Raw genomic sequence first — 25,403 nt, 5'->3', positions numbered from 1 at the left:
CTATGCGGAACTCGTAGGATCACAGCAGAAATAAAATGACTATGCTGCACTCTGCAGAATTATGCATCAGGCTTTATGTTGCAAGGGATTGCAATAGATGACCTGCAGGATCCCTTCCAACTCTGCCATTTTATGATTCTGTGAAAAGAAACCAAAACACTGCATTCCTCAGAATTACAGAATCTGGAATGAAAACTTATTAGAAACAAGAGGTACTTCTAAGCAGTCGATTAAGTCTTGTTAGACTTCTGAAAGCCCTATTTTTGTTTTATGTTTCTGGCCCTCAAGAGTTGCAGAAGTAAGTTTGAGTATGTGAGAGCAACAAATGCTGCAGGATCAAAAACAGGGTTTTTTGTAGCAGACATTTCAAAATGTGTGCTTTTCACATATAATCTCTATATGCACATTTCAGCATTTTTAAAGAGTGTTTTAAAGAACTCACTTAATTTGTCACCATCCTTTTGTTACATGCTCACCCAATTATATAATTACACACAGCTGCAATTATACAAAGTAATTACTGGGCTCTTCTTAACAAATACAGTTTTGTTTTGTTTTTGTAATGCTGAAGTTACTCTCAGTGGGATTCATTTTTGCCTTCCCCAATGGTTACCTATGCAAATGTTTATCCAACACAGAAGTCCTCCTATCAATATTGGTCACTAGCTTGGATGTTCTCTCTTTCTACCAATAATTAAATGCTGGATCAATATTTAAAACCTGCAGAGTGAACTAGGCCAGTGTTGGAGATCTCAGACAGCTTTGACCTCAAACCGCAGAGGTAACTGTTCCTTCCCCTTTGACAGTGCCAGATGCTTATTATCATAGTGTTAATTTACACAGCGTTCATCGTGTCGCTTCCGCTACTTAGTCAATTATTGAACATTTCAGGTAGGCTGGGAGCTGCTCTTTGCTATTTGATCCCTTACAACTGAGACTGCTGAAAGGCCTTATAAGTTAATGTAATAGCAAAACTCTAAATTTTAGGATTTTTAAATCAATGATGCTATTTTGCCACACCTCTTAACCCAAACCCTAGCTTCCCTGCAGCTAGGTACACCTCTAAGCATGAAATAAGGAAATCAGCAGCCTTTGGGGAGCTTCACATTTACAGCCAATCTTTTGTTTTTAATTGTATACAATGACTTTAATTAGGGACTAAAACGTACAGAGAATGTCAGGGATTTGGTGTCTCCTCATGAACACCCCCCCCCCAACCAATATTCTCAAATCAAGATCGCTTACTTATAGACCCCATTTCTTTATTTCGTACTGCTTCCTGAAACCATCTCTCCCAAGTACATAAATCCACATGCCAAAACCACTTGAAACGAATTACTCATCAGTTATCGGAATAACCCCCCAGGCTGTTCAGACAGAGAATTTTCGACTACATTAGAATTTTATTGTATTTTGGCGCTACGGTGTGGTTTTTCGTTTTCTCCCAGTCAACTCTAGTTATCGTTGCCTTTCTCATTTGTATGATTGCTGGGAACCAAGCATCACCCAAATTCCCGTCAACCCCATTATGATTTGGCAGTGGCATACCCTGGGTATTTGCTGAACTGATCCTATCGTGACTGTCACCAGGAGAAAAGCAGGCAAGAGGGTCATCCCTACATCCTGTCCCATTTCAAAATGTCAGCCCTAAAAAGTCTCCAGATGGTGAGATCACAGGTCCCCTTTTTCAGAAAGGCAAAGCACCGCAATGATGAAGAATTTATTTTATCATTCTCCAAGTTACGTCTGCCTCCCCTTCAGGTTAGCGTGTAAGGCCTTCCTCATTTACTGAGGTGATAATTGCAATGGAACAGGTCAGAGCCTTTCAGCTGGGGCAACAGCCATTTTAGGTATTAAAATGGTGCCATCATTTTAAGCATTTCAGTACCAACTAAACACTCTTTTTTTGAGGGGGAGGCTTTTCAAAATACAGTACAGAGGAGGTCATACTGTTAGGCAGCGTGAAAAAACCAGCGTCAATCCACCAGCTGGGGACTCCATCAGGGGAAAATAAATAGTCAACTACAGCACTGTAATCTGTTGATTCTATATTTACAGAACCTGGAGGGTGGCCATTTTGATTTCCTGCCTCAGGTCTTGGGCCCTCTCCAGTGAAGATGGGTTTCTTTTTTTCTTGTGGTATTTCGGCTCTTGGTTTGTGATTCTTTTTAGTTGACTACTTGAGTCCTGTAGATATCTCTTTTATCTTTGGTACATAGATTCAGCTATTTCTCCAAGAGAAGCAGCTTGGACATTTTAAAGATAAATAAGTAAAGTCCCATATTCTAAAATTTTGAAGGAAAAAAGATCTGATGCTTTGCTCCTGTGTTGGCTCCACCACTGACAGAGATTTGGCAGGCCTCTGTGCATTCCTCGATGAAACAAAATTTTAAAAAAAAAATCCCACCCTAGACAATGTCATCACAACCAAACAAGATTTATGGGCCCAGAGAACACAAAAGATACTAAAGCCACTAATTCATATTCATTACTCAAGTATATAATTCTTAACTCACTGTATTTCCAAAAGCATCTGAGTCTGTTTGTGTGGCAACCTTTTCAATGGGACAATAGAAGTTTTTCTAAACTTGCACAATATTAGGTTCATGGTAGTAGTACACTGAATTAATTAGTTCAGTTAATTAATTGGCTGAAATATGACTTTGAAATAGAATTTAGAAGGGGGAAATTCTTTGTTTTTCAGCAATGCTTGCATGTATCTCTGCGGGCGCCATCTTGGAGTTGGCATCCCCTATTCTGTGAGAGAGAGAGTAGGCAGATTTCCTCTTCTAAAACAGCACTGCTTCAATTAATCTAACTCTTATAATTGTAAGAAGTTGGTAGTGAAGCCAAACAGGCCTCATAAAGTTCATCCCCTCTCTAACAAGAAAGAAAATGTTTTAAGATATACTATAAAGTTTTCATAATGTTTAAAGGGTTGAATTTCATAACTTCTAAACAGTTTAATTTTTCTCTCCAATGTCAAGATACAGCTTTAAAAATAAATAAATGAAAATGTACAATCTTTTTGATGAGCTTAGAGCGGGGAAATAACCTCTGATGTAGCTTTAATAACGCCAAAAAGAAACCAACATGTCAGGAAAACAAACTTTGCTTACAACTGCACTTTAGCCAAGAACTGGCGAGAGCTACAAAGGGAGGTTCCCTAGCCCAGCAAAACAGAGAAATGCTTGAAACGGGATAAAATAATAAAATGATGACGATGTCACAAAGTCAGAGCCCTTTAACCAAATCTCACAGCAAACCTTTATTTTATAAAATGTGCAAGATGTGTGCATCAGGGTGGGGGCTGGGAGTTCTCCTTTCCAAGGGCGAGTTCTGCAGAAAAAGAACCCCCCAAAAACACTTCTGCAGTTTTCGGCCAAAGTTGCAGTTTGTGCATGGAATTGGCTGACACCAAGAACTGGTGCATGGAATTGGCTCCCCTTCTACCCCCCCCCCCCCCGCAAAAGAAAAAAATCCCTGAAGCAGTTTTGAGCTTTAAACACAACTTTTCTTTAAATGAAATGAGTGAAAAGGAAAATAACATGTAGTATGTTTACAATTAAAAATATAAAAAGTAGACGACTGAGACACAGACTTTTTATGATTCAACAATAAAAGAAGTAGGGACTATACATCTTGTTGAATTAATAGAGTTGGGCCAGGGGTTTTTTTTGGGGGGGGGGTAAAGCAGATTCTACCTCCAACTGATCCTAGGGCGTCACTTGTACAAACCTCAATCACTTAAGTTCAACAGACGTTTAAAACTTTATCACTCCCTTCTGCATCATTACTGCCTGTCCTTTCAATGTATGATCTGAGCCAAACTCAGTGTTTCGTTATGGCATTCTCTGATGGTAACTGAATTTTGATTTAGGTAGATGGGAATAAGAAAGAGGTTCACCAACAGCTCTTGTATATGAGTCACTAATTGATAAAGAAGGGGTGCTGTGTCCACATGAAACACCATCAAGGAAGTCTTTCTTTCCTAGAGCCCAGGAAAATGCAGGACTGCTTTCTCTGTCCTCAGCTGACCAGGAGATGCTTGAGATGCACTGAGCTACAGCTCTTCCCCAAACATGTCTCCAAGTGAGGCAATTCCACCACTGACAGATACTTCCAACAGCAAAATATTATGCATCTTTACTCACTCGGTTTAACGGGGCTTACTACAAAGTAAATGTGCAAAGAAAGGATTGCATCCAATGAGATCCAGACAATCAGATTCCTGAAGCACTGGAGAGGACAACTATGCACTTTTTTAAAAGATCTGCCAGGTGAAGGAATGTGATATAGAGCCTAACTACTCCACTCCTGCAATGTATCCACCAGCTTAGGGGAATGCCAGTAGCTCATATCCTCTTGATAAAAAAAAGAAAGAAATGGTTTTTTGCCAAAGGAACATTAGCTTTAAGTGACCCGGAAGCATCAATTTTTGCAATACAGTAACCATACAGCTCTAAAGAGAGTCTCCCAAAGCTGGAAATTATTATCATCTGCATGTTCACTCAAAAACTTTGAGAAAGGCCTCTCAGGCAGAAGACCAATGCAATATAAAAAGAAAGAGCTCAAAGCCCTGAGAACAAGCTGTCAGCTTATTCTTTTCCAGAGACAACATTGAACACAAGTGGGTGAGCCTTGCCATCTTGACTTACATCTTCTCCTGCCTCTTCTCCCGGGTGGGCAACCCTGCAGTCATGGCAGCAGAGACCAAATGGGCAAGCATGGAAGGTCAAGAATGATAAATCAGCTTTTGGTCTGCTGGTTCACACTACAGTCCTATCTCTTTTCATAATACATCTGCCGATGCTGATAATGACTGGGTGGGCTTTGAGCCCATTCATCCAATACAGTATCCAATACACTCACTTTCTCTCAAGAGATTCCTTGTCTGGTTGTCGGCAGGCTCTTTTTACTCATTCTAGGTAAATGGACTAGAAAGCTAGGCAGACTCATGTAGCGCAAGGGAAAGATTTAAAAAGTAGCTTATCTTTTATTGCTTGAATTTTATTATCATTTCTGCAGCTGTGTTTTTATTATAAGTTGCTTGATTTTATAGTTAGTGATTTAACTATAAAAGGGTTTTTGTTTGTTTGGGGTTTTTTTTTGCTTTGTTCTAAACTGTTACTGTGATTTGGGGGGTTTAATCCATTTTCAATCAATCAATTTTTTCCCATGTTGTACACTGTTTATTGGCAGAGAATGGAGTATTATAAATCTAAAAAAAAAGGAGCAAACTTGAAAGGAGAATCAATCACTCACATCAGCTCAGGCCCGATAACATCCCTCACGCATGCCAGCTGTAAATTGAATTCTGGGGGAGGGGGATTAGAAGACTCACAGCAATTAGATTACAACTAGGGATTAGCACAAACACTTTCTACCTTACTAGAGCTTTTAATGTTGGCCTCCTGTCATGCTTTGTCATAAATGTCTTCCAAGACTGAGTGAACAAAACTGCTCATACATCACCACTACAGTAATGTTTGTTCAAGATAGTTATTTTACTAGTTATCTTTACATTTTATTTTTCACTTTTATAACCCACCTTTCTTCCATCATGGAACTCAAGGCAGTATTCGATCCTTTCCCAGGAAGTCCCCCATCCAGGCTCTGACCAGACCCAGACCTGCTTAGCTTCAGCAAGGTGGTAGCCCCATGTGTCTCCAGACCATACCCTGGTCAAGCATATGAGTGAGGGCCAAACCAATCAACTCCTACAAATACAGTTCTGAATTCTCTGCATTTGTAAGCAAATGCTCTGCTTGCGACTCTTTTCAAGGTCATCACCAGGGCTCACCACGGTGAATCTAATCAAAACGCACGAGGCAGCACTTGAGATGACAAGATGCATGTGAGAGGCTTAATCACTGCAACCTAGTATAATGAAAAGATCCTTGGAATTAATATGAAATGTTACAGGGAGTGGATGTAAACATTTCAGATGGCAGGTCCTCAAGGTCCAGAGGAAAGCCGTTGGAAACTAAAGGTGTTTTAGAGGTGTTTTAGAGGAAACTAAAGTGTTTTAGTTCCTGAAACACTTGCTTTTCCAGAAAAAACAGCCCGGGATCACTCCACTTAAAAGAGAAATCACAGTAGTGCGGCTGGTGAAGAGAGAGCCAGCACTAGCTCTCCTCTTACCTGTTTTATCTGTGAGTATACATCCTGGAAAGACGGGGAGAACCAGTCAAATTTCTTTCCTAGGTAATGGCCGCTAGGAGGACAGGGCTCCTGTAGGAATGGGCAGTGCCATGTTGCTCCCCTCCCAACAACACTATTACTGCCACTTACCAGGATGGTGGTATATTGTTGTGGTAAGGGCAGGGCTGCACTGATGGGGGCACTGAATTGGCTCTGCCAGTTCACCTGTGTTCAGCCCCAATTCTGCTGTGTGGAGGGTCCTGTCACCACCTCACTGTGCCAGCTGCCCCTGCATCTTCAATACTTGTGTGGAACATAAAATTTCAGCATAGTGAGCTACCCCTGCTGAGATTTCCCCTTTTACAGAATTATTAAATGCATAGGAACCTTGTCCTCTTTCACATTTGGCCGCCAAACTGCTTACTCCCAGGCAATCACTGAAAGCTGTTATTTTTCCAGGGTTTTTTTTTAAGGGTATTCCTTTTCTTAAATGGCTTTTAATTGCTAACTGCTGCTTTAAACATTGTGTTGTAATTGTGTTTTGATCATTTTAATTGTCAAGGCATTGCTGTTTGATTTAACGTTTTTACGGTTTGTAAGTTTCCTTAGCTGTGCTGCAAACAGAAAGGTATGGCAGAAATGCTGGAAATAATGGGTTGGATCCAGGCTTAGCCATGCTCAGAGTAGACCGTTTAAAATCAAAGGGAGAACAGTCAGTCATCAATAACTTATAACTCCATTGATCTCACTGGGTTGATTCTAAGCACGGCTTAGCATAAATTGATCATATGCCAAGCGCCATCAAGCTTTTTGCGTAACATATTGTAGCTACCAAGCTGGAAGACATGCTCTTATTATTATAGTTTTATTTATTAATTTGTAACTCACCTTCGAAAGTAATTTACAAACGTATTCTTATAAACAGCTAAATAATTTTAAGAACAGTACAAAAACAAGTGTAGGCTTAATAACAATGCAGAATGAACATGTAGACAGAGACTTTTTCATCCAACTGAAAAAGCTTGTTGGAAGAAAATTGTTTCTGGAAAGCACCAGGAATCCTGTTCCACAGAACAGGGGCAGCTACACTGAAAGCTCTGCTCCAAGTCACCGTGAAGTGGGCTTCAGGTATTTGGGGTATATTGGGGTCAGAACACAATGACCTACTTGATATACAAAGGATATATAATGGTCTCTGAAGTAATCTATATGGAGAGATAACAAATATATATGTATTTTAAAAAACAACAACAATGGAGCTGCCAACTTTTTTAGCAGGCTCTGCTCCTCTGCCTTAAACAGCAGCTCAATCGGCAGTCTTCAGCTGATTATGATGTTTGTTTATGGCCATGTCATGAAGAGCTGCTGATCAAGCTCCTTTTAAAAGCCCAAGGACAGGCCAAAGTAGGGATTTATTGCTGCTCAGTTTTTCAGTTCCTAAAAATAAACAAAACCTACACTTTAAAAAGAGTTGGTACTGGTGTGCTTTAATTTTGGGGTTGCTCATTCTCTCAAACTCAAGTATATAAATATACTTAACTGCAAAGATTTCTACATATAAAACTCACTAAGAATATCTCCAGACTGGTTACCGTTTTGCAGAAGAGATTAAAACTCACACCATAAATTTAGGTTTCTGCAATTAAAGGGGATTAAAGCAAGCTGTTGCTCTAGCACAAGAATAAGAATTAAGACTCTATATGGTTTAAGAATAAGACTCTATATGGTTTGGAAAGTGTGGAGTGGACAAATGACTACCAGGAAGATGTATAAACACCCTGCCAGAAAATCAGGATGAACACAGGACAAACACTTGTTGTTGTATAACCTCCCCATAAACAAATGTTCAAAAAAGACTGGACACAGTCTAACCACTGCATAAGCTTTGTGCAAGCAAATGAGGATGACTGCTCAGTCAATAGGTTGTCTGAAGGAAATCAAATAATTCCACGGGAAGCAGCGGGTTAAAACATGTATTTCATAGTTTTGCTTTATTTGGCGCTGAAAGCTCTTAATTGGAAAGATGTGCAATCTTGCCACAGTTTAACCTGGAAAAAAACCGAGTACAGTACTGTAGTGCTTTTTGAGAGCAGGGGAGGGTGGGGTGGAGAAAAAATGCTGTTACAAATATATTCATTGACTGGAAGCCACAGCATCCCCTCCGGGCGAATACACCCAGGCGAGTTGTGCTGCAGTTTCACTTGAAAAGATATTTAGATTGATTTATAATTGCGAACTAGGGATTGTATTAAGAGCTTTGAATTGATGCACTAATGACTGGGGTTCTTGTAATGAGCAAATGCAGCTGCCCTTGACAATGGCCCACAGGTCTCAGTAGGCTACAAGCGGAGCTGAACAATGAGGTTAGTCTTGAACGCTTACGTGTATTAAAAAAGAAGAAGAAGAAGCAGAGATTTGTTGCCAAGCCTGTTCCAGAACAGGAAACTGTCCCCCAAAAGATACACGAAGGGAGGAGGGGTGTTGCACAGAGGTAAAGAGAACAGAATCCTCTTTTATGCAACATGATCGTGCCAGTGGAGAATCGGGGAAAGAACCAAACTAGTTGTGGCATTAAACATGCTAATGCAATTAACGGGCGCATGGTTTTTGTTTTTTTAATGTTTTAAAAAAACCAAATCCAGCTTTTGGGAGTCCAAGCAGTATCCAAAACGCAAGGGGTGACAAAGGAGAATTTAACCATTTCCCCCTTACTGTAGTCCCATTAAAAATCCTAATTCCGACCTGCAATTACATCAGTAGAGAAGCTTGCATTGGTGGCGGGGAAGAGTATGGAAAGGGAACAAATAGCTGCTTTATACTGAGCCATACCCTTGATCTATCTAGCACAGTATTGCCTGACTGGCAGAAGCTCTCCAGGATTTCAGACAGGAGTCTCTCCCAATTTTCCTGGAGATCCCAGGGATTAAACCTGGGATCTTTCATTTGCAAAGCAGATGCTCTTCCACTGAATTCCTTTGCTTGGGAATATGTTCTGGGAATGGTACTACAGACATGAAGGAAACTGCAGTTCAGAGAAGGGGAAGGGACCTAGGTATCTCTTGCTCTCGATGCCTAGAAGGCCAGGGCAATTAAACTGGTATGATATAGATATAAATTGTTATTTAGAAGTGTAGATTGGCCCACCATTTCAAATCACTGCAGACCACTTCTTCAAATGGCACCCAAGACACTTTGGTACTAACCTCCTGCTACCTCACTCCTCCGGGGGGGGGGGGATGCGGGTGGCGCTGCGGTCTAAACCACTGAGCCTCTTGGGCTTGCCGATCGGAAAGACAGCGATTTGAATCCCCATCGTGGGGTGAGCTCCCGTTGTTCTGTCCCAGCTTCTGCCAACCTAGCAGTTCGAAAGCACACCAGTGCAAGTAGATAAATAGGTACCGCTGTGGCTGGAAGGTAAACAGCGTTTCCATGCGCTCTGGTTTCCGTCACGGTGTTCCGTTGCACCAGAAGTGGTTTAGTCGTGCTGGCCACATGACCCAGAAAGCTGTCTGTGGACAAACGCTGGCTCCCTCGGCCTGAAAGTGAGATGAGCGCCGCAACCCCACAGCCACCTTTTTTTTACCTCACTCCTCCTTTCTCTCTCTGTCTCCCAGTAAACAGTAGTGACTCCACTTCTGAGAGGTTGTTAGCTTCATCACCCCACAATGCAGTCTGTTACTGGTTTTATATATATATATATATATATATTTGCTTTCGTAGATTTTCACGGGTACAGGAATGCAGGTTTTGGTGTCCTCGGGTGTCTTCCCGTGTAAAAGTTGGGGTGTCTAGGCGACGTTTCGACGAGGTCTCACTCGTCATCTTCATGAAGATGACGAGTGAGACCTCGTCGAAACGTCGCCTAGACACCCCAACTTTTACACGGGAAGACACCCGAGGACACCAAAACCTGCATATATATATATATATATATATATATATATATATATATATTTCATTCATTCTCAACAGTTTTCGGAAATGGCCTCCCAAACAAAAATCCAGTGCTACTAAAAAATTAAGAAACCTTGTAGAAACACTTGAGACAGCGTTCACATTTGCCTGCATCATCTCATAATTTTGTTTTACTCATGTTTCACTTATCCATTTCATAAGCATTTCTTTTCTGGACCTTCTCTCCAGTTTAGCTAGCGGCAGCAGGCTGAGCGTGGGAACTCGTTTCCAGAGGAAGCTGGGGAAACCACGAAGGGCAAGATGCCATCCCACAGAAAGGATGGAGGTGAAAACTATCGTGCTTTGGATCAAAGGTGCTGAAAGTGCTGAGCACACAAATTCGCCCCAGAGTGGCTTCTTGGTTCTGTCACCCTAACAACAACTGAGTGACTGCCTTTCTGGTTAGCCAAGAGATACCACAGTGGCATGGGTAGGGAAAGGGAAGCTGCCTTAAACTGGGTCAAGTCATTGGCCCATTTGGATCAACGGGAGATATTGAGTCAGTCATTATCTCTCAGCCCAACCTAACCCACAGAGTGGCTGTGATGACAGAAAGAGAGGAAGAACCATGCATGTTGCCTTGAGTTTCTAAGAAAGAAAAATTGGCGAGAAATAAATGGCAAAAGCAGGAACCACATTGTGCTAGGATACTACCCCCATAGCCATTGCCGACATGTTCCCTTGGTGCCAATTTACACATTGCCCCCTTACAGACACACTCTTGGCATCTTACAGAAGGCAACCACCACAATCTGTGAAATCCACAGTCAGCTTAAAAAAATGCACTTCCTCTATTAGAAAGCATTTGTGCACCTCCTTGTTGTCTCTGGTTTGCATATATTATGCAGGCACGACTGGTGGTATTCCGTATAGTACTACTAAGGCATTCCTTTCCCCTGGAAATGGTTCTGCAATGTTTTGGAAGCTGCCACACCTCTAATTTAAGGTTAGCTCCAGAGGCTCTCTTGGCACCAGAACCCCTTCTATTTACGACTGAGCTTTTGACGTGGCCTTAAATGAGTGCCCAAAGCACAAGCACATTTGAGGACAGCACAAGCCACTACATCTGCTTCGGCAATTAGACCTGCTCTGCTTTGTGCTGCATGCTTATGTAAGTAAGGAATAGGGGGGCAAAGGTCCTGGTGGAGTGCCCGGGGCCTTGGCTCCGGTCCCACCCTTGGAGCAGGTTGGAGATCTGTGAAATTTAATGGCAATTAAATTCTACCTGTGGTAATAGAAAGTGAGCCAGACAACCCTACGTGCTCACTGGGTGTGAAAAATGGCTTCAGCGTTATTAGTTCAGATCTTAAAGGATAATCCTGCCCCTTGTATACCAGTTGCAGAAAGGACAAAAATGAGAGCATTATTATTCCTGTTCATCCAATACACCAAGAATCCCTCTGCGGCATGTTAGAAACACACACAACTCTAAGAATACTTTGGGTGTAAGGCTGCCTCCTAGGCACCATTACTTAGTGGTATGCTGCATTTATTATGTTTAGACTGATTTCCAAATAAATATTTTAATTTTAAAGTTTTCTATTCTGCCACTTCCTGCAAGGATGCTCAAGGCAAGCAATAAAAACAGAATAAAACAAACATAATCCCTAAAAAAAACCTTGCAATATACAGTCAAATTGATAAATTAACCATTTTCTGCCTGTTTAACAGATCTAACAGGCGCAAAAGTAACAAAGGACGTAGCCGGGGGTGGGGGGAGAATGTGATTAACCTAGGGCCTTTTTAAAGAGTACAGTCTTCACCAACCACCTGAAGCAGCATCGGGATGCTAGGCAAGGTATTTCATAGGTTGGGTGCCACAAAAGAAAAGGCCCTGCTCCTAGCTGACACCAGCCTCACCTCCCTAGTTCATGAGCTTTAGATGACGATGGGCGTGTGTGAAGATAAACATACAGAAAAAGATTATTTCCAATATACCCAGGTCCTATAGTAACTATTGAAATTTTGAAGGTTAAGAGCGGGATTATGTATATGATAAGACCAAGGTGTGCATAGGGTTGGACTACAATTGTGTATCATGTATTAGAAGGCATATTTAGCATTGGGGGAGAACCTCTGAAGCTGGAAATCAGTATTGCCACCACATTTGAGAGGTCTGTGAGCAGAGTGTGCTCTGGGACCCATCACACCATGAAGCTTCTGAGGTGGCAACACATACCTCTTCTTTCCTTCCTTCGGTTTTTCCTAGCTCATGGGGAGTTATGTTCTGAGGCACCGCACGTTTAAGTGAAATCACATATACTGGAAACACCCATTTCAAAAGCCTGAAAACAACCTCCATACCTCTGAAACCCCTAGAAAACCCCTTTTAAAAAACCAGCAGTGCCTACCAAGGCGGACATAAATGGTAGCAATCACTCCCTCCAGGCCTCAATGGTCGGTGCAATGGCTCCTGAGATTGAACTTGCAAAGGCTTGTGGGATTGCTAGGTGCTGTTTTCATGCTGCTTTTGCCCTTTCTGTACTCTTTTAGGGCCGTTTTTGCCCGTTTTTCTAGTCACTTCTGGGTTTGTGGCTGTGCACAGCTGCACACATACTGAATGCGCATAAAATGGTTGTTGCCTGTACAAAATCGTGATGTAGCAGGACCAGGGGCATTCTGGGGAAATGAAGCCTTTGTGGGGGGTGGGGGGTTGTGCTGCAGCCTCAGACAGCACATTTGCTATACACTTTACCCACCATGCAAAAAAGCAAAGGGAAAGGTGATGTCAGGAACTGGCAATAGCCTGGATAAGCCATAGCATTTGTCTAACCATGCCAAGCACTGGCTCCAGGCCTGCTGAAAATAAGCCCAGCCACAAGGTAAGCAGCTAGAGGAAGGGGTTGTTGAGGGCAGCAAAAGGGTTCGGTCCTCCCCTGCCCTCTGCTTCTCTGTGCAAAATTATCTCCCTGCTTCAGCTTCAAAGCTAAGTTACGTTCTTTTGCACAGTCTATTATGAAGCACAGTCTAATACAGATCTGCTGCTGTAGACTCTTTACATAGCACCTTTGAGGGCTTCAAAGAAGTAATATCAGTAATCCTTACGACAGCCCTGTAAAGTAGGTCAGTACTATTATCCCTGCATTGTAGATGATGGAACAAATTAGCTTGTGCTAAGGGTACTTCAGTGAGTTCATAACAGAGGGTAAACTTTAACCAGGGCCCTCACGCATTTGGCCATTACACTGTGCCACCTCAAGAAAGAAGATGAATTGTTTTCTTTTTCTACCTTGTCTTTTAAAATCCTTCTTGTATTTTGGGTCTAGTGAGTGGGCTCCTCTTCAGTTGGCATGGCTGGTGCATCTGTTTCATGCCAAATGTGGTCAGCAGAGATTTCTTTACGTTACATTAGACCATGGGCAGACAAACTAAGGTCAGTGGGCCAGATCAGGCCCAATTGCCTTCTGGATCCAGCCCGCAGACGGTCCGGGAATCGCTGTGTGGATCGCCAGCATGTGTGCGTTTCCCCCCCCTCACACGGCGGAGGCGGCACCTCCTCCCTCCCTCCTCCTGGCTTCTCCCCGCCCTGCCTAGAGGAGGAAGGGGGCTGGGCTTTGATGGTGCCAGCAGTAGCAGCAGTGTTCGAACGGCCGCCATTTTAAGCAGCCCCTCTCCAGAGCCCTTTCATGCGCCACTCATTGTCCCACCGCCACCAGCCTCTGCCAGTCGCAAGACACAGGTAAGCAGCCACCAGGGCTTGTAGTGCTCTTGCATCATCCCCCCCCCCAAATACAGTCTGGCCCCCCACAAGGTCTGAGGGACAGTGGACTGGCCCCCTGCTGAAAATGTTTGCTGACCCCTGCATTAGACAGTAAGAACTTTGCAACTTGGAAGCAGTTTTAAAAACCTTCTTATTCTGAACATCCCCAGCAAGACGGACCAGATAAAGATCAACCCCTTTCCTGTGATGGGCAGAGCAGTTGTCTAAAATGTAAAATACAGCATAGCAACAGAAGAACACACACCAATATCTAGCCACCATTGCATCCTTGCAACCAAGTTATGTTCACTAGTAAACACCTTCTGTGTAACCTAGTTTAGCAATTCTGACTGGTACTGATTGGTTCCTTGAAAGAGGCAGCAGCTTCTTCCTCCTGCCAATCTGTACCGCTTTATTCATTTTCACTGACTGTGAGTGTAGGTGTGTGCAGGGCGGGGGGGGGGGGTCTGCTTTCAGATGATTTGAAAGCAAATGGGCAAATATTTGACTATATTCAACAAGACTTGCGTGTCACTCTAAAATCTAGAGCATTAGAACTACACAGAGGTTTTACATGAAAGGCTTGAATAATCAAATTTTGCATTCCTAAGAAAAATGTGCCAACAATATCCAGTCTGCAACCCTTTTTTAAGCTGTATAATGAGAAAGGTGGAAAAATAACACGGCTTTCACAAACCATTCAAGGCTCATTTGGTCTTCTCTGCTTCTCCCTCACACACACCCTTCCCCACCCCAATCCTCCCACATTAGTCATTTTCCTCCATATCCATGCTTGTATATATTTAATTAGCTGCTTAGTGGGCACGTTTGGGATGAATTTGCAAGGCTTGAAACCAAAGCCGTGATCTTCTAACTCATCTATTCTTATGCAGCACCACTGGATTCCTAAATTCTTCTGCTCGGTACCTTGCAACACCTTGGCCTCCTTACCAAGACCAGAATATCTAGGAAAGGTTAGCGCTTGCTTTCCAGGCTTCCATAATTACAGCTCTGTTCCTGCAAAACCAGTTTTTTGTTTTTTTTAAAGGGAGGCAAGTGCCTTTACCGCGCAGGTAGGTCTAATAGCAACTTCAGGAGAAGGATGGAGTTAGAGCAACAATGCAGGGCTAAAGGTTAACCTCATGCTTCCTCAACATTGCTGCTGTGATTAAATTAACATAAACTTCCTCAGTTACCTTGGGGCGGCAGAAGAATATTGGGGTATCCAATCTCTATGTCACATTGACTTGAGCCCTACATTGATATACACCCACTGAAATCAACTTAGGGGGGGTGGTCAAAGATCTAACCCAGGGGTCAGTAAACTTTTTCAGCAGGGGTACGGTCCACTGTCTCTCGGACCTTGTGGGGGGCCGGATTATATTTGGGGGGAGGGGGGAATGAACGAATTCCTATGCCCCACAAATAATCCAGAGATGCATTTTAAATAAAAGCACACATTCTACTCATGTAAAAACACATCGATTCCTGGACCGTCCGTGGGCCAGATTTAGAAGGCGATTGGGCCGGATCCAGCCCCCGGGCCTTAGTTTGCCTACCCGTGATCTAGCCTCCAAATACTGCATTTCCTCTTGGGTGTTTCCAGGGGATGTGTTCAGGTAATAGATGATGCGAGTAGACAACACACAGTGCACAAACAGATCACATCCAAGCCATACATTTCAAATACTCTCATACCACATTGAATGAATGAATGAATGAATGAAATCTTTATTGCTAAAAGCTGTAAGCCGTCGTAACTGGTCACAATGCGTAGAATACCACATTAACAGTCATGGTTTCCCCCAAAGAATCCTGGGAACTATAGTTGATTATTGGTGCTAGGAATGGTAGCTCTGTGAGGGATCTCCTAACATCTCTCCAAAATATAGCCAACCGGTTAGAGAAATTCGCACAGCTTCAATTTTGGTCATGCAGAGTGGAATGTGTTTACAAAAGTAAATGAACATGCTTCTTATCTAATGGATTTGCATATCCAGGAATACTAGCAGTCTTCTCACAGTACATGTGAGGCATGTGGAGGAGCCGGTGTGGTGTAGTGGTTAGGAGCGGTAGTCTCGTAATCTGGGGAACCGGGTTCGCGTCTCCGCTCCTCCACATGCAGCTGCTGGGTGACCTTGGGCCAGTCACACTTCCCTGAAGTCTCTCAGCCCCACTCACCTCACAGAGTGTTTGTTGTGGGGGAGGAAGGGACAGGAGAATGTTAGCAGGTTTGAGACTCCTTAGGGTAGTGATAAAGCGGGATATCAAATCCAAACTCCTCCTCCTCTTCTTCTTCTTCTTCTTCTTCTTCTTCTTCAGTGGTACCTCGGGTTAAGAACTTAAGTCATTCTGGAGGTCTGTTCTTAACCTGAAACTGTTCTTAACCTGAGGTACCACTTTAGCTAATGGGGCCTCCTGCTGCCGCCACACCGCCGCTGAACGATTTCTGTTCTCATCCTGAAGCAAAGTTCTTAACCCGAGGTACTATTTCTGGGTTAGCGGAGTCTGTAACCTGAAGCGTCTGTAACCTGAGGTACCACAGTACACTATTGAGCATACAGTTTGGGAATGACTGGTTCAGATCTTCAAGTAACACCATTTGCATAGTTCCTAATCAGGAGAGGGCAGGAGGATAGGCCATGTGTTCCTAGAGAGCAGTTGCACAGTTGTCTGTCAAAGACAAGCCATACGAAATAATTACTACTTTGCTTCACAACGGAGGTAACGCTGGCATCGTCACAGCCTCAAGTGACAGCAGCTATGCCAAACGTAGGACTTCTTAAACAAAAAAACAAAAAACCAACACCAACCTGCAATCAAGCTTTCTCTACAGTGACAGGATTGCATAATGAGAACTCTCCTAATTGTGCAAAATCTGCCAATATGCACAGGGGCCATTAATTCATCAGACGCACAAAGGATGTGATGTGCGGTTATCAATTTCTATAAGCCACCGGAGGAGGTAAAACGATATAGCCTCACTTCTGCTGAGGATGCACAACCACCTGTCACTGCCCAGGCACAGTGAGGTCAAATTCGCCCCTGGAGTAGGCTAGATAAGGCTACTTCCAGGATGAATGTGGACCTGGATTAAGAAATTATATGGAGAAGCAATGCAGGATATGCAAGCTACTAACAGCAGGAAATGCCATATTAAGGGACAAATAGCAGCTTTGGAGGGGTGGTTTTAAAGGAAAGTAGTACACGGGTAAACACCCCATCTTCCACCCCACAGTCTCAGTCTGGATCAAGTCCCTCTGGCAGCTGTTATTTTAAAAAAGAAAAAGGGAATCCCAAACAGTGGGTTTAAAATGCATTTAGCATCTCATATAGCTTAACCCTTAATTTTCTCCTAACATGTACAATTGTTTATGCAAATCTTGTCTAACATGCACATTTCTGCAAAGCAATTTGCTCCAATATTTTTGCATGTTATTTTCACTAATATGCGCATTTTTAGGCATACTTTACCCTACTATATGCACTTTTGCACGTTATGTAACTGAAAAACAGCACTGCAAAATCTGGATGGTGCAAATTTTGGAGGGTGGCTGTGTTTCAATTCATGTACTGTGGTACCTCGTATTATGAACTTAATCCATTCCGAAAGTCCGTTCTTAAACCAAAGCCATTCTTAAACCGAGGTGCGCTTTCCCTAATGAGGCCTCCCACTGCCAGTTGCCCTTCTACTACTCAGCTTCTGTTTGTAGACCAAAGTAAAGTTTGCTAACCAGAACACCTACTTCTGGTTCGTATACCGAATAGTTCGTTAACAGGGCTGTTTGTAGACCGAGGTACTACTGTGTTGTTTCAGAAAGTGCAAAATAGATAATACGCAGTTAAATGCAAACTGATTTCTCCCACCCACAGTCCCTGACCATGATTCCTCTTTGACTGGGGCTAATGGGAGCCGGACTCAGAACATCTGGAGAGCCAGAAGTTTCCCACCACTGATCTATGCAGCTAACCAGATTAAGGAGACAGTGGATTCTGTTGCAAACCCACCGAACATAAAAGCTGCTTTGAAATATTGCCCTGGCTTGTATACATTGTTCCCATATGGATTTAGTAGCAGAGATATTGGAACTATTCAGCCATGAGCTTATTTTTGTTGAGAACTCTGTTGAGGCAGATCTCCTGGACTGCAGCAAACACCAGGGGCGCTTGTGATGGCTTCGTAACTGCTTGGCACCAGGATCAAAACAAAAGCGGCCTTTGAAAAATAGCAGTACAAGGCTGGGGAGGCCTTTTCCCATGCCTACCTTGATATGGTGCTTGAGTGGCCAGCAATGCAAGTTAAGAACGTTAAGAGCAGCCTTCCTTAGTGAAACAGATCAAAATTCTATGCTGACATACTGGTCAACCATTGCATTTATACCACTGCTATACCACTTTAACAGTCATCGACAATTTAGGAAGCTAGCCTTAGAGCTACAATTCCCAGCACCGTTAACATACTACAGTTCCCAGGATTCTCTATCACAGTTGAAGTGATATAATAGCACTTTGGAGACCACGGTCTCCAGCAGCAGCAGCAGCCATCTAGATGCTTCTGGGAAGACCATAGGAAAGGCAAAAGGCAACAGCAGCAGGTATTCATTGGTACCAAGTGGTTGGAACTCTTCACTTCCACTTTTCAGAGAAAGAAGTGGATTCGCTGTCACCTTCCTTCCTCCACTATCTCTTCCTTCTTTGCTAGAGTTTCAGGCTCTGGTTTCATAACAACTTGGGACAACTCAAGATGCAGTTCAGTGTGTGACTTGTTGACAATATCCCGAAGCACATGATGAATTGTTTTACTAGGCTTACGAAGCTACTAACATGCGTTTGACCAAACTGCGGGAGGCAGTGGAAGACAGCAGTGTCTGGCGTGCTCTGGTCCATGGGGGTCACAAAGAGTCGGACATGACTAAACGAGTAAACAACAACAAGAACTGTTCAATGCTTTTGCCTTAGCACTATAAACACACGCACGCGCGTGCACACACACACACACTGTTAACTTTATCCATCCTCTTACCCTTCATTATAATTTGCTTCAGCAATTACATTACATTTTGAAGCAGACTATCTAATACTGTACTGTCGGCTCTCGCTGGCTGTGGTTATCCAGGATCTCAGGCAGAGGTCTTTGCCATCACCTGCTAGGTGCTTCCTTCAACTAGCGATGCCAAAGACTGGCAAGGTTTGGACATTCAAAGCATTGGACATTCATCCACCACTGAGTGGGTTTCCCCCAGAAATTGCTTACAGGGCTTGGTAGGAAATTACAATGGGATATGTATATCCAGCAACAGTGCAGTCCTAAATGTTTGTTTGCTTTACACTCCAGCATCATTTAATCAACAACTAAACTCTCATCTCCTTTAATATAATTTTCTAACCATTTGGTATGCTTGCTTTGATGATGGAAGCTAGTTTTTTTATTTTTAAAAAAATTAACTGCAGATTGCATGCTTTGGCTCCATCACAAGTTAGCAACACTGACAGACAGCAGCTTACATTATGCAAATAACTCACTGACAATTGTTAACAGGCAGCTAAAAGTCTCCTTCTCAGCAATGAGTAACCTAAATGGGACTGTCACAGCAAAAATCCTATTGATAAGGCAGCTCCTTCCTGCAACTCCTCTCTGGAACAAGGGCATTGACCACCTCAAAAGCAAAAACAGCAGAACACTATTTCCCCTATTGCAGTTCAAAAGGCAAACAGGGAAAATAAGCCACCTGCTAAATTCTACCTCTGCTACACCCCACAAAAGGAACAAGGTAGGGTTAAGAGGGGTTATTTGGCAGGAAAACTGATAAAGTGGATAATGAAAACCAGAGATAAAGCCAGGAAAATAGTGCCTTTGCTCCTCTTCAACAAATCTCATGCTATTTTGGTGATAGCAGTGGGACTTATTTCTATGCTGTAAGGATGCTACAGAACACGAGGCGATGTTGGTGAATTTTCATACTATTAATAGTTGTTCACATAGATACTAATATTGGGGAGACAGGGCTACCCATAAATTGAAAAATCTATTTCTAAATTTCCTAGAAAAAAAGTACTTTAAAACCTGGTGGAGAATTATAACCCTGGATGTTAGATTTTTAACACTTTCATTCCAATGTTTTGCAAGACGCAGGAAATTCTTCTTTGTCCAGAGTTTTGGGAAATTCAGAACTTGGTTGACAAAGGCCTGAAGTGCATATAGTGCCTTTTCACCCCAATGAAGAAGAAGAAGAAGAAGAAGAAGAAGAAGAAGAAGAAGAAGAAGAAGAAGAAGAAGAAGAAGAAGAAGTGCCCATTTTTGCCCAATGGAAAAACAATGAACGTATCTGTTCTGGTAGGCAGAGCCTGAAGAAAATGCTTGAGAATTTCACCCCACTCCCCATCAGCAGAAGTTACTATGGACACATACAGTGTTGAGCCAATTGCGATGGGAGGCAGAAACCCTGAACTTTCACCCTCTGACCTAAATCAAAATACAACAACATTGAAGGGGGCCTGTGGCAACCCAGCTAAGAAACAAGACTGATTATTTCCAAGTGTCTCCATCACATGAGGGGTGGGGGGATCGGTGATGGGGGGGAGGGGAGAGAACAACCCACATCACACTGTGCACGTAATTTTCAATTTTAAAAAATTAATAAAAAGAACCAGCTGAGCCTATCTAGGCAAGAGATCAAGAAAAATTCAAGCGGCAGACAAAGCACTTCCAAGCCAAACAACAATCAGACTTCACAGAGGCTCTCTCTCAAGAGTTTGGCCTGGGGAAGTAACCCCCTCTGGTAGAAAAAAGGCAGGCCGGCTTGGCAGCATGGAAACCGAATAAAGCTTCCCTTTGTGGCCCTGTCCAGCAGGGAAGGACAAAAGGGCCTCTGCGGCTGCTGCAAGTTTCTGAATGACAAGAGTCCTACCCCACCCCCAAATCTCACCAACAGTAAATCCCAGGAAAACTGAGTGTTTATTCATGACTCTAGCTCTGCATATTCCCCCCCCCCCCCAGTTTCTGCCTGCATCCTCAGCTACAGAGCATTTGACAATATCTTCTTTTACCTCGCCTCTTGTCTGCTACTTCCGCATTTAATTGCAAGTTCATGGGTATTAGCTGCCCTGTATAGCTGAACTTAGTAATCTTCACTTGAAGGCTTCCTTTCCTTAGAAAGGCAAACAGCTCTTCCTCTGTCCACATTTCGACTCCCTGTCTTTCTCTGGGCATGGAGGCAAGCGTCCCCCATCCTCTCTCTCCAATCTCTTCGTCCCCTCCCTTGTCCCTCTTTCTCTCCCTGCCCCCCTCCAAATGTCCGTTACTGATTTAATCTGTCTTCTTAAGGCAAAAGATGCATTTGCTGAAACTGTCGATTATACAAGGCATATCGGGGCTTAGAAAATTAACCACTTGTCTCAAAAAAAAGAGAGAGAGAGAGGAACAAAAAGCTTTGTTCCAGGCTTCTGCAGGAATGCTCTTCCCCCCTGTGCAGAGATTTGGAACAAAGCAATTATCAAACATTGCCCCAGTGCATGCTTATGTGCCAAACAGTAATTCAGTGGTTCGGCAGCTCAGACGTGAATTGGACAACAATGCATTCCCCACAAAGGAGCAGAGATCAAGGAAAGGCCTTTTTGAGCCTTGGCGGAATGCTAAGTTAAGAGTAAAAAGCAGGGAAACTTCTAAAGGGATGCATCTCATATTGCAATTTCAAGACCGGACTGTTGCAAGATACTCCCACCCATACAGAAAAATAAATGCAGATATACTGCCTAAAGCACAGCACATGCAAGTGGTTTGAAGACAACCCCCATGAATTCATTGCAAGGATCGTTTTGTAGGAAAATAGGCCATTATTGAGGCAGACCACTAGCTCACCTTGCTCAGTATTGTCTGCACCAGCTTTCAGCACCCTGGTGCCTTCCAGCTGTTTTGGGCTACAGTTCACATCAGCTGCAGCCAGCATTCCGAATTGTCATGATTGAAAATTGTAGTCCGAAATATCTGGAGGACTCCACATTGTGGCAAGCTGTGGCCTGTGCTGACTGGCTGCAGCTCAGACAAGTGTCTTTCCCAGGCCTTCCTGGAGTGCCAGGGCAGGTGCTATGCCACTGATGAGATTTGTCTTGGGTCTGTATGAACAGAGGATCTTTCAGGCAATACGTCTCCTAGACAGTTATATAGAATTCAGAGTGCTGAAATCATGATATGAAAAGACGCTTTCAGAAATTGATGTAGGACTATCCTACCAACGAGGAATTCTGCAAAAATTCTCACTCCTGGAACATTTGCTATTGAATGCTCCCTAGTGCACAAAAGCTCTTCTACCAGCAAAGAATCATAATAAATAATGAAAACTATATAGGGGAGCATCTCTCATAAAGCACAACACCAGGATTCAGGCTAGAACATTCTTGAACTGGCTCCAAGCATATTTCCAGACCCAATTCAAAGTGTTGGTTTTAGCCAATCTTGAAATGGCTTAGAACTTCAGTAAACACATGTTCCTGTATGTGCTTACCCAGACCCTAAGATCATCCACACAGGTCCTTTTAAAGGTGCTTCCTTTTTCTAAAGTATGGGAGAGAGGCAACAAGAGAGGACCTTTTTCAGTAATGGCTTCTTGCTTGTGAAATGCTCTCCCAAAGAGGTTCATCTGGTTCCCCACTACCACCATTATCTATGTGTTGCCTGGTGAAGGCCCTTCTTTTCCCTCAGGGTCTTTAATTTAATTAATCTGACATCATTTACTTGTTTGTGATTAACCTGAAGGTAATTTGTCGGGGGTTTTGCCTGCTGGAGGGAAGACTCTGTAGCTTTTTTAGTTTTGTTTGGTCATGATTGCAGGTTTGCACATACATTTATTAGCTATATGTGACTATAGCAGATATTTTAATTGAATTATTCTTGTGTGTCACCTGGAGGCTTTGGCATAGGACAACTAATAATTTTCATAATTGTAGCAATAATAGTAGGAAGCAGACGTCTGGGATACATTCCAACACCATCTATCCTCTCTGGTTATTTTTCTTCTTTTTCTCCCACTGAAATAAACCAGGCAGATTATATATATCCTCCAACCATAATGCATAGCAATATTTTAAACATAGAAGTAACATTTGTCTTTTCTCCTGCATCCTTCCTTGGCAAATCCATTATTTGCAGCTGACAGTCTCAGGAGGAGTAAAGCCCAGGAAGGCACCTCAATTACCGGTACTTGGTCAATCTGGAGCGCTCCACACCACCAGAAATATGGCTACAGTCGTAAATGGCATACCCTGTTCCTGTCTGGCTCATGTTCCTTGCTTACAAATTTATATGGCTGAAATCTTGATACAGATAAAATATGCTTCCCGGAAGAACTTATAGCAGAGGCATGTACTGCCCTGAAGAATCTACTTAACTTAAAAATATACTGTACTTTTCAGTCCCCATGTATAAGACCCCCACCCCATTTTGGGGGACTCAATCTTAAGAAAATAAGGGGAGATGGCCCAAAGTTGTTGAGCCTCTCCCCTCATGCAGCTGCGGGCAGGAAACACTCCCTAAATCGTTTCCTGCGCGCAGCGGCATCAGGGGAAGTTGTGCTCTCATCAGTCATCTGGTTGGCGAGAGCGCAACCTCCCCCGATGCCGCTGAGTGCGCGAAACGACCCAGGAAGCGCCCCCATGCGCAGCAATATCAGGGGAAGTTGCGCTCCCGCCAACGAGCTGGCTGGCGGCGCGCAGCTTCTCCCCCCCCCCCCCAAAAAAAACCCAAGACTTTTTCTTCTGTGTAAATCCAAAGATCTCACAAATGTATCCTTTTTCACTGCCCAGGGCTTTACCATTTAGTTGAGCAATCCTGTAGATGTTTCCTCAAAAGTACGTCCCATCGGGATTAATGGGGCTTGCTTTCTACAAGGATTACAATTTAAAAGAGACTGGACAAAAGCGAAGCAAAAGCTCAAGGAATGACCCAAGAGCAGTGAGGATTGGTATAGGATGGTGGAGGATGCCTAAGAAAGGGGCCCATGGCTCAGAATCAGAAGCAGCATAACCTCTGAATGCCGCCCATTGGGGAGCAACAATGAAAAAGAGTCACCGCCTTGTTGGCTTCTGGTTGACCACTGTGGAAAAACGGGATGCTGGTCTTGTAGATAATTATTTAGCTTGACATAGAAGGGACCTTATGCTCTTATGCAGCGCACATGCTTTGTATGCCCAAAGTCTCTGATGCTATCTCTGGCATCTCCAGGGTTAGGCAGCATCTGATGAGGAAGTCCTCTACCTGAGACCTTGCAGAGTCACGGCCAGTCAGAGTAGATGATACCAGGCTAAAACAACAAATAGTCAGCACTAGTCTAAAACAGCTTCCTACGTTTCTATCAAGGAAAGCCAAACCTGGTGGCTGGGAGCTGCCAAATGAACTAAGCACTCTTCCAGAATAAAAAAGCGTGACAGCAGGAACAAAACAAGAGAGCTGGAATGGGATATTGAGAATGGCAAAGAGACACCGAGTTGGCTTTGGAGAGAGGTTGGCATAGGGGACTGAAATGGATATGGTGTGAGCTGATAGCAGGCACAGAGAGTCCAGGGCAAGAGATCTCAGAGTGACATAATGGCATCCAGCCCCAGTGCATGCATTGTTAAAGAAATTACTTTCATTTTGGAAGTGACATTCAAGACAGCTACACTGTCTGAAAATCGAGATTCTATTTGTTTCTCTATATAGCTTGCAAAAGCCCTTTGGTGCAATCGGTTTATTGACTGCACAGTGCCTTCTTATTTGTTGTGCAAAATCTGCCCATCTTCCCTCAGGGCTGCGTTCCTCCTGTGGGGGATGTCCTGTTTTCCCAGCTCCAAAATTCTGCACCTGGGAATGTGCAATTCTTCCTCCAGCAAATGGGTTCATTGCTATGGTGACTGCTGCACTGTGACTATATGGAAACAGAATGTTGCTTGTGATGCAACTAGTGGCATGTGACACATGGACATATATTTGAAAAATGCTGACCCCTCTCTCCTCTGAAGCACCAGCCTGCCATTTTGTGTACCTTTTGTTTTAAAACAAACACACAAACTTTGCGGGCTGTTGTCCCCCACTCCATTCTCCTGTGGTATAGAATGCACATCTAGGCAAATTTAAACAGGAGAATAACAGAAGCACACTGATCCCTCATACCTAATATGTATGCATGGGATACCTGGACCTAGACCTTTCGCCTACCATCTGTGATCGGATTAAAGACTTTCTGAGGGATCGCACACAAAGAGTGAGGATTGGGCCTGTTACATCTACCTCTCTGAAGCTCAGCACTGGCACCCCAGTGTACCCTACCTGTACTCGTTGTATACATATGACTGTATTTCATCTGATCCATCCACTGCAATTATTAAGTTTGCAGATGATACCACCATAATGGGTCTAATTACAGGTGGAGATGAATCAGCGTACAGGGTGGAGGATCAAAAAGTCTCCAGATGGTCCTAGAGAACAACTTACACCTAAATATCAGCAAGACAAAGGAGATGGTGTTGGACTTTCGAAGGAAAAGAGGGGAACTAGCCCAGTTGTATATCCGGGGGGGGGGGGGGGGACTGTGCAGAGAGAGTCTCTTCCTTTAAATTCCTGGGAGTTTACCTT

The 25,403-nt window shown here is 43.3% G+C and overlaps 1 protein-coding gene and 1 long non-coding RNA gene across 2 annotated transcripts in view; one reads left to right on the top strand and one right to left on the bottom strand.

The window, feature by feature from the left end:
- PREX1 (phosphatidylinositol-3,4,5-trisphosphate dependent Rac exchange factor 1) overlaps positions 1 to 25,403 on the bottom strand; it is a 220,634-nt gene that overhangs the window by 154,153 nt on the left and 41,078 nt on the right. The gene's annotated exons all lie outside the window — the stretch shown is intronic.
- On the top strand, positions 1,219 to 7,353 carry LOC310680440. Its single transcript, XR_014512759.1, has 3 exons — positions 1,219 to 2,189; positions 4,613 to 5,992; positions 6,033 to 7,353. It is a non-coding gene; the product is annotated as an uncharacterized lncRNA (long non-coding RNA).

This window comes from Podarcis tiliguerta, assembly GCF_965153285.1.
Source record: "Podarcis tiliguerta genome assembly, chromosome: 6".
Classification (NCBI taxonomy): Eukaryota; Metazoa; Chordata; class Lepidosauria; order Squamata; family Lacertidae; genus Podarcis; species Podarcis tiliguerta.
Note: the sequence above shows the minus strand (reverse complement) of the source record. Positions and strands in the feature narration are given on the sequence as shown.